Below are 13,083 nucleotides of genomic sequence, written 5' to 3'. Positions count from 1 at the left end.
AGTATCTTTAAATCAACTTTTAAATTAACGAAACTTGTGTACAGAACACGCATCGCTCGAAGGAAGAGAATACATCAAAGGATTGCTTCCTATAATTCAATTATCACATCCTTCGTTTAATTAACCCGATCGCGCAACGTTTTGATGTAGCCCTCTCATAAATATTCAAACGACCGGGACGTGATTGAAACAATCGCAATGTCAGATCCTCATCGATTAACCAGATTCTGCCATTTCGAACGTGTTGACCATAGCTCGTTTCGCACTCCTGTCTCTTACAACAACGTTGTTTGGGTTAACCGGATAATCCGAAGTGAAAAGAATTTGACCCTATTGTTTGCGTGTGATGCAATTCTGGAACATCCGAAATGCCATACGCAGAGTAATTTGCTAATTGATGAACGGAATTCTCTCTTCATTGAGGTTCAATATAATAATTATTTATTGCACGGTAAACACTCGAAGCACCGGAACATGGTTGAGATGTTAACAGTGCCATAATTTGGAATTTCGAAACAGACTTGTAGTATGTTAGACATGGTAGTATGTCAATGGTTAAGACCAGCATTAGATTTACTATCTGACAATATGATTTATATAGTTAGTATTGATTGTACGCTTGAGTGGTGACTAACAGCTACAAATAATTATAACTTCCTAAATTTTCATTTTCAATTTCAATTCTGATTGATGTCAACTCGATTAAAAAAAAAAATAATAAACCATACACCGGACGTTTTCACACCTGAAATTCAATAATTCGATGTTGGGTTTATTAAATCGAGTTTATGAACCGTTGAATAAAACGTGTTGTATGAAAATGCGAACGTTGAAGATGACCGTTTCATTGGACTGCACGCGAACTGGGTTGTAAAATGGAAATATCGATTTTCAATGGGATGCCGCGATGACCCGGACACGGTAAAGGTATGTTTTATATTCGCTCTGTGCCATTTCCGGTCCGAACCGTATAAAATGTCGGAAAGCCACCTCCGTGTTAACACCTGTACGCAGTAACGTCCCTTTGTTTTACTAGGGTAGTTTTCGGGAAATATTTCGGATTCCACATCGGTGCTCAATTATCGTTCGAACGTTTCGAATTTCCTTTGTGTCCCACAAACAAAATGATACGTTCATGTAACCTTATTTTCAAATAAAATTTTTTTGATCAAAATCATGGTTCAAATAGAAAAATATAAATAACACCGATGTGTGTTACTGACATAGGTATTGTTAACACTGTTTATATTCACTTCTACTATAAACATGATGTATAAATGGAAGAATGAATTTGTTTGTAAATTATAGTTTCAGATAGATTTCAAAACATCTCAGATCCTAAACTATGTAGTCAAATTAGGCATGATTATTGTGACAGCTTTATAGAGGCTAAATTGATGTATTGATAAAATCATGCTAGTTTTTATAGAAAATAACTTAAAGATTGATTTAATGTTGATGAGAATGTTGGTAAGTTTGCTTCTGCAACACGACTTTTCAACTTGTACAGGGTGTATCTAAATTGATGCGAAAGATTTTAAGGGTTGATTTTTCAACGAAAATTAATCTTTCATATAACTTTTTGGTCAAAACCCCTTCTCCTCCAAGTTATAGAGAGATGTTACAGTCATTCACCGAACCCAATAAAAACACAGGCATTTATTCTTGATTCTAGATTTTCTGACACCATTCAAATTCTTAGTATCATCTTGAATTCTGCACTACCTTGGTGTTGACCAGTAGCAAAGATTAACAGAAGGATTCAAGTTGCAGTTCTGCTCAAATTTGTATCAGAAAGGACTTTTTTAACTTGTTTTATATATTCTTATCTGGAATACACAAGGGTTGGGTTGGGTTGGGTTGGGTTGGGTCTGGAATCTTTCCGTTGACTTAAGGGCTAAACTATAATTGTTGCATACGTTATGTGGATGGTCTTGGACGTCACAGTTCTATGAGTCTGCCCATAAATTAGCTGAAAATGGTCACAACGCATAGGATTACTGTATTTCTGTCTTCTTCTTATTCACCATTATAAGACTTGATGTCTAACATCTCCACTAACGCACATGTCATGAAATAATATAATTAGTAACGCGACTTTAGCTAATAGTTAAAAATAAACCAAACCCAACCCTACTCCGTCTTATTTACGTCGAAAATACACATACTAAATAGAACAAACCCAAATCACTAAATCTAAAGTTTGCCCATGAACACATAAACCAGCCCATGACAAATTATTCATACCGTATAAATCTTGTTCAAAATAAAACCCAAATCACCACATCCAACCACTACTTATCTACTATGCTATCTTAACAAATCCCATCCACAACCAAATCAAACGCAACTCATCCAAACCAAACCAACATATGCCCGTCAGAACCAGACCTAAGCTAAACTACCTAATCAAGCACAGGACGCTTGATTAGGACGCCAATACCTAAGATCCCAGTTAAAGCACCACTATATTAAATTAACCTTACAATCAAACCAAACCCAACCTAAACTATCCAAATCAAACCGAACCTTGGGTTGATCGACAATCAACGAAGACCATAAATATGTACACATGAACATCCATATTAATCTGAGTTACATAATTGATATGTTGTGCAATTAATATGTAAGATTTTGTGGACCAGTTGGTAAACGTATGAAATTCCTCTAACAGCTAATAATCCGAAATACTTAACGAATCGGATGTTTTATAAAAACACTGTTATTTAGAAACACAAATACTGGAATCGACTTACTTATATTCGAGAACTTATTGAAAAACATTTGGTGACTATCATATATTTAGTGTTTTATTATTTACAACCTTACAATTCATAATGACATACTTTTCCCTGTTTTACAAGTACTTGGCTAAAACAAAATTAGTATGCAGAAATCAAGCTTTTAAGCTTACAATTTCAAAAATGCATGCTTATAATTTTAAAGATAAGATGAGTGTAGTTCTGATATAGAGTATCAGTTTGCAAAATAAATCTAATAATTTTTAAGGTTCATTGCAGTTCATTGTTTTGTAATTGCAAAATATGTAACAACTTTTGGTGGGACAAATTCTAGACTAGCAATTAGTCAAGTTATTTAAAGAAAACTTTTTACCTAATTATTTTTAGAATGAACTCAGGAACACTGAATAATAACTCTGACTTGAAGATGATAAAAAAGCCTTTTCACGTAGTGGAGCTAAATCCTTTGCAAATACATTACACTTTTGCGTATCAATGAAGTTTAGATCATCATTCTTGTGTAATTTGGCTTGTTATACCCGTGCGACGATAGCAACAAACCTCCCAGCAACAAACTTTTACCCGTAATTTCCTATCTACTGTCTTAGCTAATATCTTTCTTATAATTAGGGATAGCGAAAAACTAAATGCACCACTTGAAAGCTTGAATCTTTCTCTATCTAAAACCGGGTTTTCGTCTGCCGATAAGTTGATATTAAGATCAATAAAAAATGAAGAACACCGCGCTGTACTTAAAATAGCTCAAAATTACCAAAGTTCAAGGCCTTGTGCAATTGTTATGAAACCGAATTTTAAAAAACTGTTATCACAGTCAGAAAGGGCGCTCCTTCAGCTATCTTAATCCGGGTTTTCGTCGGTCAATATCTATCGGCGTCATGCTTAAATCACCCTTAATGTCCATCCCTACACGCAGAAACGCTTAAATACTCTTCCTCTAAACAACTTTCTTATTTGATAGGGAGAAAACTCTAGAACCATATCTATCTTATCGGAAATTTTCTGCTCTTTCTAGTGGTGTATAACACGCGACGATCACGCGCTTGCACACGTACATTTTTGGCCAAAAACTGCTAAATTAACACGTTTTAGCCATTCTTAAACCCTGTTCGGGTCGATAACTTTCTTATATGAGCAGGAGAAAACTCTAGAACTATATCTATCTTATCGGAAATTTCCTGCTCTTTCTAGTGGTGTATAATACGCGGCGATCACGCGCTTGCACACGTACATTTTTGGCCAAAAACTGCTACATTAATACGTTTTAGCGATTTTTAAACCTTGTTCGGGTCGATAACTTTCTTATATGAGCAGGAAAAAACTCTAGAACCATATCTATCTTATTGAAAATGTTCTGCTCTTTCTAATGGTGTCTTTTAATAACAATTATACACTTTAATTTAACAACAATTATTAATTAAAGTTATACAGGATGGTCAGAAATGTGCGTCAAATTTCCGTATCTCAAAAAGTTTATTTTTTTAAATGGCAACTCTACTTTTTTCCCTCACCACCGTATTATATGCTGAAAAATCAGGAGACTTTGTGATTAAATCTCATACTAGTAGAGTTACTAGTAAACATACTAGTAGACTTTAAATTTAGTTACTTTACCGTAGACTTTAAAATGCGCACACGCAATATCCGCAAAAGCTTGAGGAAACCTTAACTGGAAAGACATGTTTAAATTTTTAAAAACTGTGCTATTCCTTCCATCCCGCTAATTTTGACCCAACTCAATTCCAACGGCAGTTATTCCAACAAGACGGCGCGCCACCACACCTCAAGAAGCTACTAAATCAGTTTTTGACACTCAGGGAATTGTTTAAAATAATTGGTTACCATAGTTACTCATGGCTACTGCTATTTTTATCATTTATATAAATTTGAAATAATTAAAGTTTAAACTAATTTTTCTCGAAAATTTTCTTATGTAACCAATATTAATATTGAATGTACTAGATTCAGAAAAAATCTTCTTTTGTATTCTGTAATAAAAATGGGGGATTGCCATTTGAAAAAATATCGATTGCGTCATAACTCGTTAAACCGTTTAACGGGTAAATTATTTTTTCGTTTTTAGAAACGATTTAGTTATGGTAATGCAACTATTTGACCTTATTGATAAGTCGACGCTTCCAACGAAGACTGTACTAACTCAAATTTTTGGTTATTATTTTTGGTTTTTTTTATTTTTTTAATTTTTTTTTATTTTTGGTTTTTAGTTTTACTTGATTTATCTCCAAAGTTCAAAATTTGAGTTAGTACAGTCTTCGTTGGGAGAACAATTTTGAAATCTATACCAAAAAATTGCACAAAAGTTAAATCTTTAGATCGATTTCAGGGATTTTTCCATAAATCGTTTATAATGATTTTCACTCAGGTCATCGTGACAGACTCTGTCACAAATGGGAGTTAACTAGAAACAAAAAAATCCACAACGTTAGTAGTTTTTGGCGCAAAACGTGTTTGTGCAAGCGCGCGATCGTCGCGTGTTTTACATCACTAGAAAGAGCAGGAAATTTCCGATATGATAGATATGGTTCTAGAGTTTTCTCCTGCTCATATAAGAAAGTTATCGACTCGAACAAGGTTTAAAAATCGCTAAAACGTATGAATGTAGCAGTTTTTGGCCAAAAATGTACTTGTGCAAGCGCGTGATCGTCGCGTGTTATACACCACTAGAAAGAGCAGAAAATTTCCGATAAGATAGATATGGTTCTAGAGTTTTCTCCTGTTCATATAAGAAAGTTATCGACCCGAACAAGGTTTAAAAATCGCTAAAACGTATTAATGTAGCAGTTTTTGGTCAAAAATGTACTTGTGCAAGCGCGTGATCGTCGCGTGTTATACACCACTAGAAAGAGCAGGAAATTTCCGATAAGATAGATATGGTTCTAGAGTTTTCTCCTGCTCATATAAGAAAGTTATCGACCCCAACAGGGTTTAAGAATGGCTAAAACGTGTTAATTTAGCAGTTTTTGGCCAAAAATGTACGTGTGCAAGCGCGTGATCGTCGCGTGTTATACACCACTAGAAAGAGCAGAAAATTTCCGATAAGATAGATATGGTTCTAGAGTTTTCTCCTGCTCATATAAGAAAGTTATCGACCCCAACAGGGTTTAAGAATGGCTAAAACGTGTGAATTTTGCAGTTTTTGGCCAAAAATGTACGTGTGCAAGCGCGTGATCGACGCGTGTTATACATCACTAGAAAGAGCAGGAAATTTCCGATAAGATAGATATGGTTCTAGAGTTTTCTCCTGCTCATATAAGAAAGTTATCGACCCCAACAGGGTTTAAGAATGGCTAAAACGTGTGAATTTTGCAGTTTTTGGCCAAAAATGTACGTGTGCAAGCGCGTGATCGACGTGTGTTATACATCACTAGAAAGAGCAGGAAATTTCCGATATGATAGATATGGTTCTAGAGTTTTCTCCTGCTCATATAAGAAAGTTATCGCCCCGAACAGGGTTTAAGAATGGTTAAAACGTGTGAATTTAGCAGTTTTTGGCCAAAAATGTACGTGTGCAAGCGCGTGATCGTCGCGTATTATACACCACTAGAAAGAGCAGAAAATTTCCGATAAGATAGATATGGTTCTAGAGTTTTCTCCTGCTCATATAAGAAAGTTATCGACCCGAACAAGGTTTAAAAATCGCTAAAACGTATTAATGTAGCAGTTTTTGGTCAAAAATGTACGTGTGCAAGCGCGTGATCGTCGCGTGTTATACACCACTAGAAAGAGCAGAAAATTTCCGATAAGATAGATATGGTTTTAGAGTTTTCTCCTGCTCATATAAGAAAGTTATCGATCCGAACAGGGTTTAAGAATGACTAAAACGTGTGAATTTAGCAGTTTTTGGCCAAAAATGTACGTGTGCAAGCGCGTGATCGCCGCGTATTATACACCACTAGAAAGAGCAGGAAATTTCCGATAAGATAGATATAGTTCTAGAGTTTTCTCCTGCTCATATAAGAAAGTTATCGACCCGAACAGGGTTTAAGAATGGCTAAAACGTGTTAATTTAGCAGTTTTTGGCCAAAAATGTACGTGTGCAAGCGCGTGATCGTCGCGTGTTATACACCACTAGAAAGAGCAGAAAATTTCCGATAAGATAGATATGGTTCTAGAGTTTTCTCCCTATCAAATAAGAAAGTTGTTTAGAGGAAGAGTATTTAAGCGTTTCTGCGTGTAGGGATGGACATTAAGGGTGATTTAAGCATGACGCCGATAGATATTGACCGACGAAAACCCGGATTAAGATAGCTGAAGGAGCGCCCTTTCTGACTGTGATAACAGTTTTTTAAAATTCGGTTTCATAACAATTGCACAAGGCCTTGAACTTTGGTAATTTTGAGCTATTTTAAGTACAGCGCGGTGTTCTTCATTTTTTATTGATCTTAATATCAACTTATCGGCAGACGAAAACCCGGTTTTAGATAGAGAAAGATTCAAGCTTTCAAGTGGTGCATTTAGTTTTTCGCTATCCCTAATTATAAGAAAGATATTAGCTAAGACAGTAGATAGGAAATTACGGGTAAAAGTTTGTTGCTGGGAGGTTTGTTGCTATCGTCGCACGGGTGCTTGTTATTAGATGTCTACATTAATGAATCAATTTACATGTACTAAAAGCTAAAGCTATATTTGGAGAGGTATTTTGAATAAATTTTGATATTTATATTCTACTTGCTGATCAAAAAAATCATTTAAGATATAAAAAAAGGCAAAACAAAGGGCAACTTTGTTTATTAATATAATCACGTAGTGTGAAATAGGATGACAAGTCAAATACTGGCCCGCTAGTTTATACATAATACATTGTGGGAGAGGAGTTAACCTCTCTGAAGAAATTGAATGCGCTGTGCTTCCCGGTCATTTACATATTATTGTGCAACACAACTCAACGATATGCAACGCGACGAGCCCAGAAGGCGTTCGGCGAGTTCAAATGCGCGGTTTTATATTTATTAATCCGTCCTGGGCATAGTAATAACCTTTTATTTCCAGCGCTCATACTCTTCGTGACTCAAATGCTAAGCAGGTGCGCGTTTGGCGGTTGATGGCCGTCGAGAATCCTGGACAGCGTTTTAAACTAGACAGCGATGCCATGTCGGAAGTCGTTATACATAATTAATTTTGAGTAATTACCTTGTGGTTTATGTCGTTGCGCGGTAAATAAATATTTACTAAAGAATTTTAAAGCTGGCTTAATATTCTTCGCCGTAAATCCCAGAAAAAATCTTTGTGTTGTAAGACAATATTACGCGTTCCTTAATTTCATTAAAATGAAATTATTTAGTTGCCCGGTGCGTTTAATCTTATGCAAATGCGTAAATCACCGACCGCCCAACAGAATTTTCGGAATTTAGAGCCGCGCGAATGCGCAAATTCTTGTTTACGCCGCACCCTAAATCCCTTTATCTTTTAATATTATCTTAATACCACGACGGGTAATTGCGAAATACCGAAATGCAATTTTCCCAAAACTGCTTTTTGAATATAAGAAGTATTTCATCCTGGCCGGATTAACAACACCGACATGGACCATCTCGTTTCCCCCCTTTCGCTTCCTTCTAGTTTGCTTATTACCTGCTGTCCGATTAAGGTTAACTTATTAGCCGCAGGGAAAAATGTGCGGGAAATTAAATTTGTAATGAGATTTTTTATCTTAACTCATAAATTAATTCAACGTTTTTGTATCCGGCTTTATAATAATACGCTGAAATCACAAAAAAATCTATTTAATTTTAAAGGGTGGATGGATAAAAGCTGCTGTATTAATACAAGCAATCAATTTATTAATGTCCAGTGGTCGGACAAGCCTTTAATAATCGTTCTAGTTATTATTTTAGTCGAGTGTATTGATTGGCCTATATTATAAAATACTTTGTGCGAAGCTTTGATCATATTAAAAGCTGATTTTATATAATACGTAACATAAAATTCAACGTTTCTACTATAAAAGAAAATAAAAAAATGCAAGGGTCAGAAGTATGGCCTCTTACTTTAGATTACGGATGAGAAAATGGTTGTTAATAAACTCGAGACTCTCTCAGAAGAAATAAGGCAGCGACCGTATTGTCATCCAAATCTCCACCTTAGCTCAACTTCTTTCATGCCACTCTCCACGTAAGATTACTTTCTTTTCACGTATAAAAGCCTTAGATATTTGAACTAGATTTAACGCCCGACAAGAAAAACCTTAATCCCTCACGAAATAACGAAAGTCACGAAACATCATATTTTTGTAAGTTTGATTACATTTAATAAATTGTAATCCTGGTTTCACGATTGCTATTTTATAAATACGTTAAGGATAAGCTATAAAGTCTCTAGAAAATTACTGGTGCATAATTAAATTTAAATTGCCTCATATATATGAACTGGATCGCAGAGGAAACTAATCTCATTACCATTTCCACAAAATATGCACTTTGGAGAGGGGCGGAGAATTTCGCTCAAAGTATTTAACGGTATCGGAGCTTTGTAGAGAATCCCTGGGTGGGTTGGAACATGGTGACGTTTCAGGAGAAGGAGGAATCGGTGCAAATTGTTAACGTGATTAAGGTGGAGAAGTGGGAAACACAAAAGTGTTCTAAATCCATTAAGTTTGGGACGTATCCGTAACGTCGTTACCATAGACTCATTATACCATTATTTGAGGAGTAACGTGCAACTCCCGGAGGCAGACCTGGGCTCATTTGTTTTGAAGGGGGCTTGTAACTTTCGTGACTGCCATGGTGACTTACATAATTTAGTGTATTTAGGCGGTGGAGGTCGGTGGAGTATTAGTTCCGAAAGTTTGACGTCGCACGTCCGATATTAGTGTCATAGGGCAAACGGGAAACTATCCTCGCCCTAGTTTATGACGCGTGCAAACGAAAAGTTCGTTCGGTAATCAAAGGATTTTCGATTAATTAAAATCCAGCATTCCTACCGAATTGAGGTTTAATTAACGAAACTTTTGAGGATTTCGCCACCATGATAATTAATAGTTTTTTGTGCACGTTCTCTTTGAAGTTTAGTTTCCGTATTTGCGAATACCCCACACAATTTTTAGTAAGAAAGAATTTAAGGTTCCCTCTCTTTTTTTGCGATACGAATTTATGCCTCAACTTTATTATACTCAAGGTGGATCCTCACGTCTGAGAAATATTATCCCCAGCTGAATTGTAAGATGCTGCGGTAAACTACGGATTGGTGTGGGGCTGTGAAAAAAATGCGAGATCCGTCCGTTGAATTCGTAACCCGCGACCACCGACCCGTCTACTTTTCGAGGCTTCGAGGTTTTTTTTCTTTCTATTTCCGTCGGCCCAAAAGTTTGCACCGCCAACGACGTCGTCGTTTTTGCGCTCTTTTTTGCCGCAAGTTTCCACGCGATTCGACCCCGAGAACTTTCTCGACGTGACGCCACCGAAAAACCGACCGCGGACGATATGATGATGGAATTAATTATGGGAAAAGTTCTCGAAACTTTTAGACGGGTTTTGTATGGCAGATGTTATTTCACTACAAAAAAATAAGAAATCAAACGCTCAACTTATTTCGTTTTCAATTATTTTTAAGACGAATAATAGTGGAAAATAATAAGTTCATAACGATGTATTTGAATCGAACGCGGTCACATATATACACGGACAGTTTAATTTCAATTGTCTACAATCAAGCGTTCATTGGAAACAATACGTTGTCCGGACGAGGGGCGTTTGTAGCGTTCCGGGCAACCGAATTTGCGACCCGAAACGGCCGGACTCGCATAAATTCGCAACACCACGGTAGGTACAAAATGAATAAAATTGTGTACGGCCCTCGACGCTCCACTAATTACTGATCAACTAAATAAACCTTAATTAAAGCTATGGCCGCACTCTGTCCCTATACTGTTCCATCGTTCCGGAAAAAACCACACCGCATTCTGTTGAACAACAAAAAAATTATTCTTTATTTATTATAGCCAAACTAGGTCAGAAGATTATTTTGCAAAATAATTTTAACCGTTATTAAACTTACTAAAAGTTAGGAAACTACCAAACTCTATTAGCCTTAATCTCCACAAAACTTATCCCCATAACCTGCGTATTGACAGGCTTCGATCTGACGGAATCGGGGTTACCCTTATTGAAAATTTCCGCCAGCCGTGTCATTTAATGAGCGAAACTCGAACACATGTCGCCGGACGAAAAGGGAGTTTCACCGGGCTTTTAGGAAATCCGGGCGTCGTCCCGTCACATGCACAACTCGCCCCTGATATATGTACGTGTACGGACAAGTTCGAAACGACAAACGGTGGGTCTCTCACAATTTTCCTCTCTCTTTCTCCCAATCTCTTCACCCCTCTATTTAGCCCTCTATAGTGGCATCAGTTCCAGTCTGCCTCGCACGAATTTATACTCTGTTTCGTTATACGTCACCGACAACTCCGCTTACCACAGACTCTACAGGAAAGAAAAAAAATGCATCATGCACTTTTGAAGTGAAAACTAATAGCTTTAACCTTTGAAGCAGAAGCTTTGTCGTTAGTGTTAATAGCGATATTTTGTATGAAGTGAGAAATAAAGTGGTTTTTTTTTTAATTTTGATCAAAAATCATATTTATGGTTTTAGCAACAATTGGGATATTGTTACAATGCAATGAATGTTTGAGGGGATTTAGTACAGTAAAGATCATAAAAATTTTGTTGAATATGCTGCAATTGGGTGCAATATTGGATAATTTGATGATTGGTATGCTTTTCAAGACGTCTTCTAGAAGACAAAAACATCATCGATAAAAACTGTTACTAGGCGTAAAATCTCTTGAATGGATTGAATGTTTTCATGATCAGCCAAAATTATCTAATTATCATAAGGATTCTTCAAGGGTTTTGCTTGAATAGGTATCAATGTAGTTTCATTATGTAGCAAATTATATGAAGAAATATGCAACGATTTCTGACTCCTGCGAGGAGGAACTTTTGGGTTTGATTGCTGATTTTTAGGTAATAAGGAAAAAGCAACCTAAATACAAGCCATTTGCATTTCAACTTGCATATCCACGCAGATATATTTTTAAGAATGTTAAAAGACCTCGTCATGATGATTTTGCATCAATTCAAGAATTGTGGAATATGTTTATTGAGAACAAAGTATGCTTAAAATGTTTATGCCAAACAATATAATGACAGACTTTCTGACAATTCCATGAAATACATGACCATAACAAGGACATTTCTTGTCGGAATATCCAAACCTCAATTATTTTCCATTTATACAATTGGTTCACACCAATGATATAAATTAACTGTTGTTGGAACAATGTGGTGATATTGTCATCAATAATGCACAAACTTGTTGTGGTGAATGATTGATGATACAAAGGAGCCAATAATTATTCTTTGCTACAACAATACAAAGACGGAGTTGATATATTTTCAGCAAATGCATGGCTCTTTCTAATGATATGATGAATATGGCAAACATAAATACCTATGAATATGATACCCCAACATTGAGAGGCTTGATACGAGATACTATTTGTGATATCTTAAAAATTAATATATCTCGTGAAACTTCTCAACATCGGAAACAAAGATGAAACAACAAAGTCAGTCAACCTAAGGTTTTGGCAATACCTCTTTCATCGAATACTCTAATTATGAGGTTTTGCAGAAAATGTATTTCATTTTTAAATTTGATCCATTTTTGTTAACAATACAGCTGATAAAACATTTTATGAATACTCCCAAAGCGGTCTCTTACACTCCAAAACCCCATTGATAAAACTGGTAAAATTGATAAAACAGTGTGGACTTGCATTTAGTTCTAAGGATATCAATTAGGACCTATCCCGTCTCCTTAGAGGACAGATATTCTTAATATAGCAGTCACAGAGTCTCTAAAGAGTTGTTAATGAAAGAGCAAAGAGACTAATTGTCTAAAAGGCGTTGAAAACAAATTTGCTTACCAGATATAGAGTGTTCTAAAATCATCAAAAAAGGTGATGCAATTTTCATCAAAACCTTTTTAAAAGATTATTTTAAAGAGTTAGTATTTTTCGTCTTTCCAAATTTCTCTATACCCAAGATAGTCTAGATCTAAATTGGGTGCCATACATTTTTCTGAGGTCGCGTTAGAGTTTTTTAACATGGAAATTTTGTTCGAAACCGGATAAAGATCGAAAGAGAGACACCTATCGAAGTTAAAGTAATATGCAGAACCTATTGATCTCTATCAGATTCCAGCATTAGAATATTAAGATTCATTTAACTCTGCTGATTCTCATTCGCCAGATTAATGGTACAGTTAAACCTGTGAGCTGCAAAATCTTTACGTATAGATTAAG

The 13,083-nt window shown here is 35.9% G+C and overlaps 1 protein-coding gene across 2 annotated transcripts in view; it reads left to right on the top strand.

The window, feature by feature from the left end:
* The window catches only part of LOC111424284 (capricious), a 191,351-nt gene that overhangs the window by 17,605 nt on the left and 160,663 nt on the right, over positions 1–13,083 (top strand). The window lies entirely within an intron of this gene.

Source organism: Onthophagus taurus, chromosome 6 (genome assembly GCF_036711975.1).
Source record: "Onthophagus taurus isolate NC chromosome 6, IU_Otau_3.0, whole genome shotgun sequence".
Lineage (NCBI taxonomy): Eukaryota > Metazoa > Arthropoda > Insecta > Coleoptera > Scarabaeidae > Onthophagus > Onthophagus taurus.
This window is presented reverse-complemented; position numbering and strand designations above follow the sequence as displayed.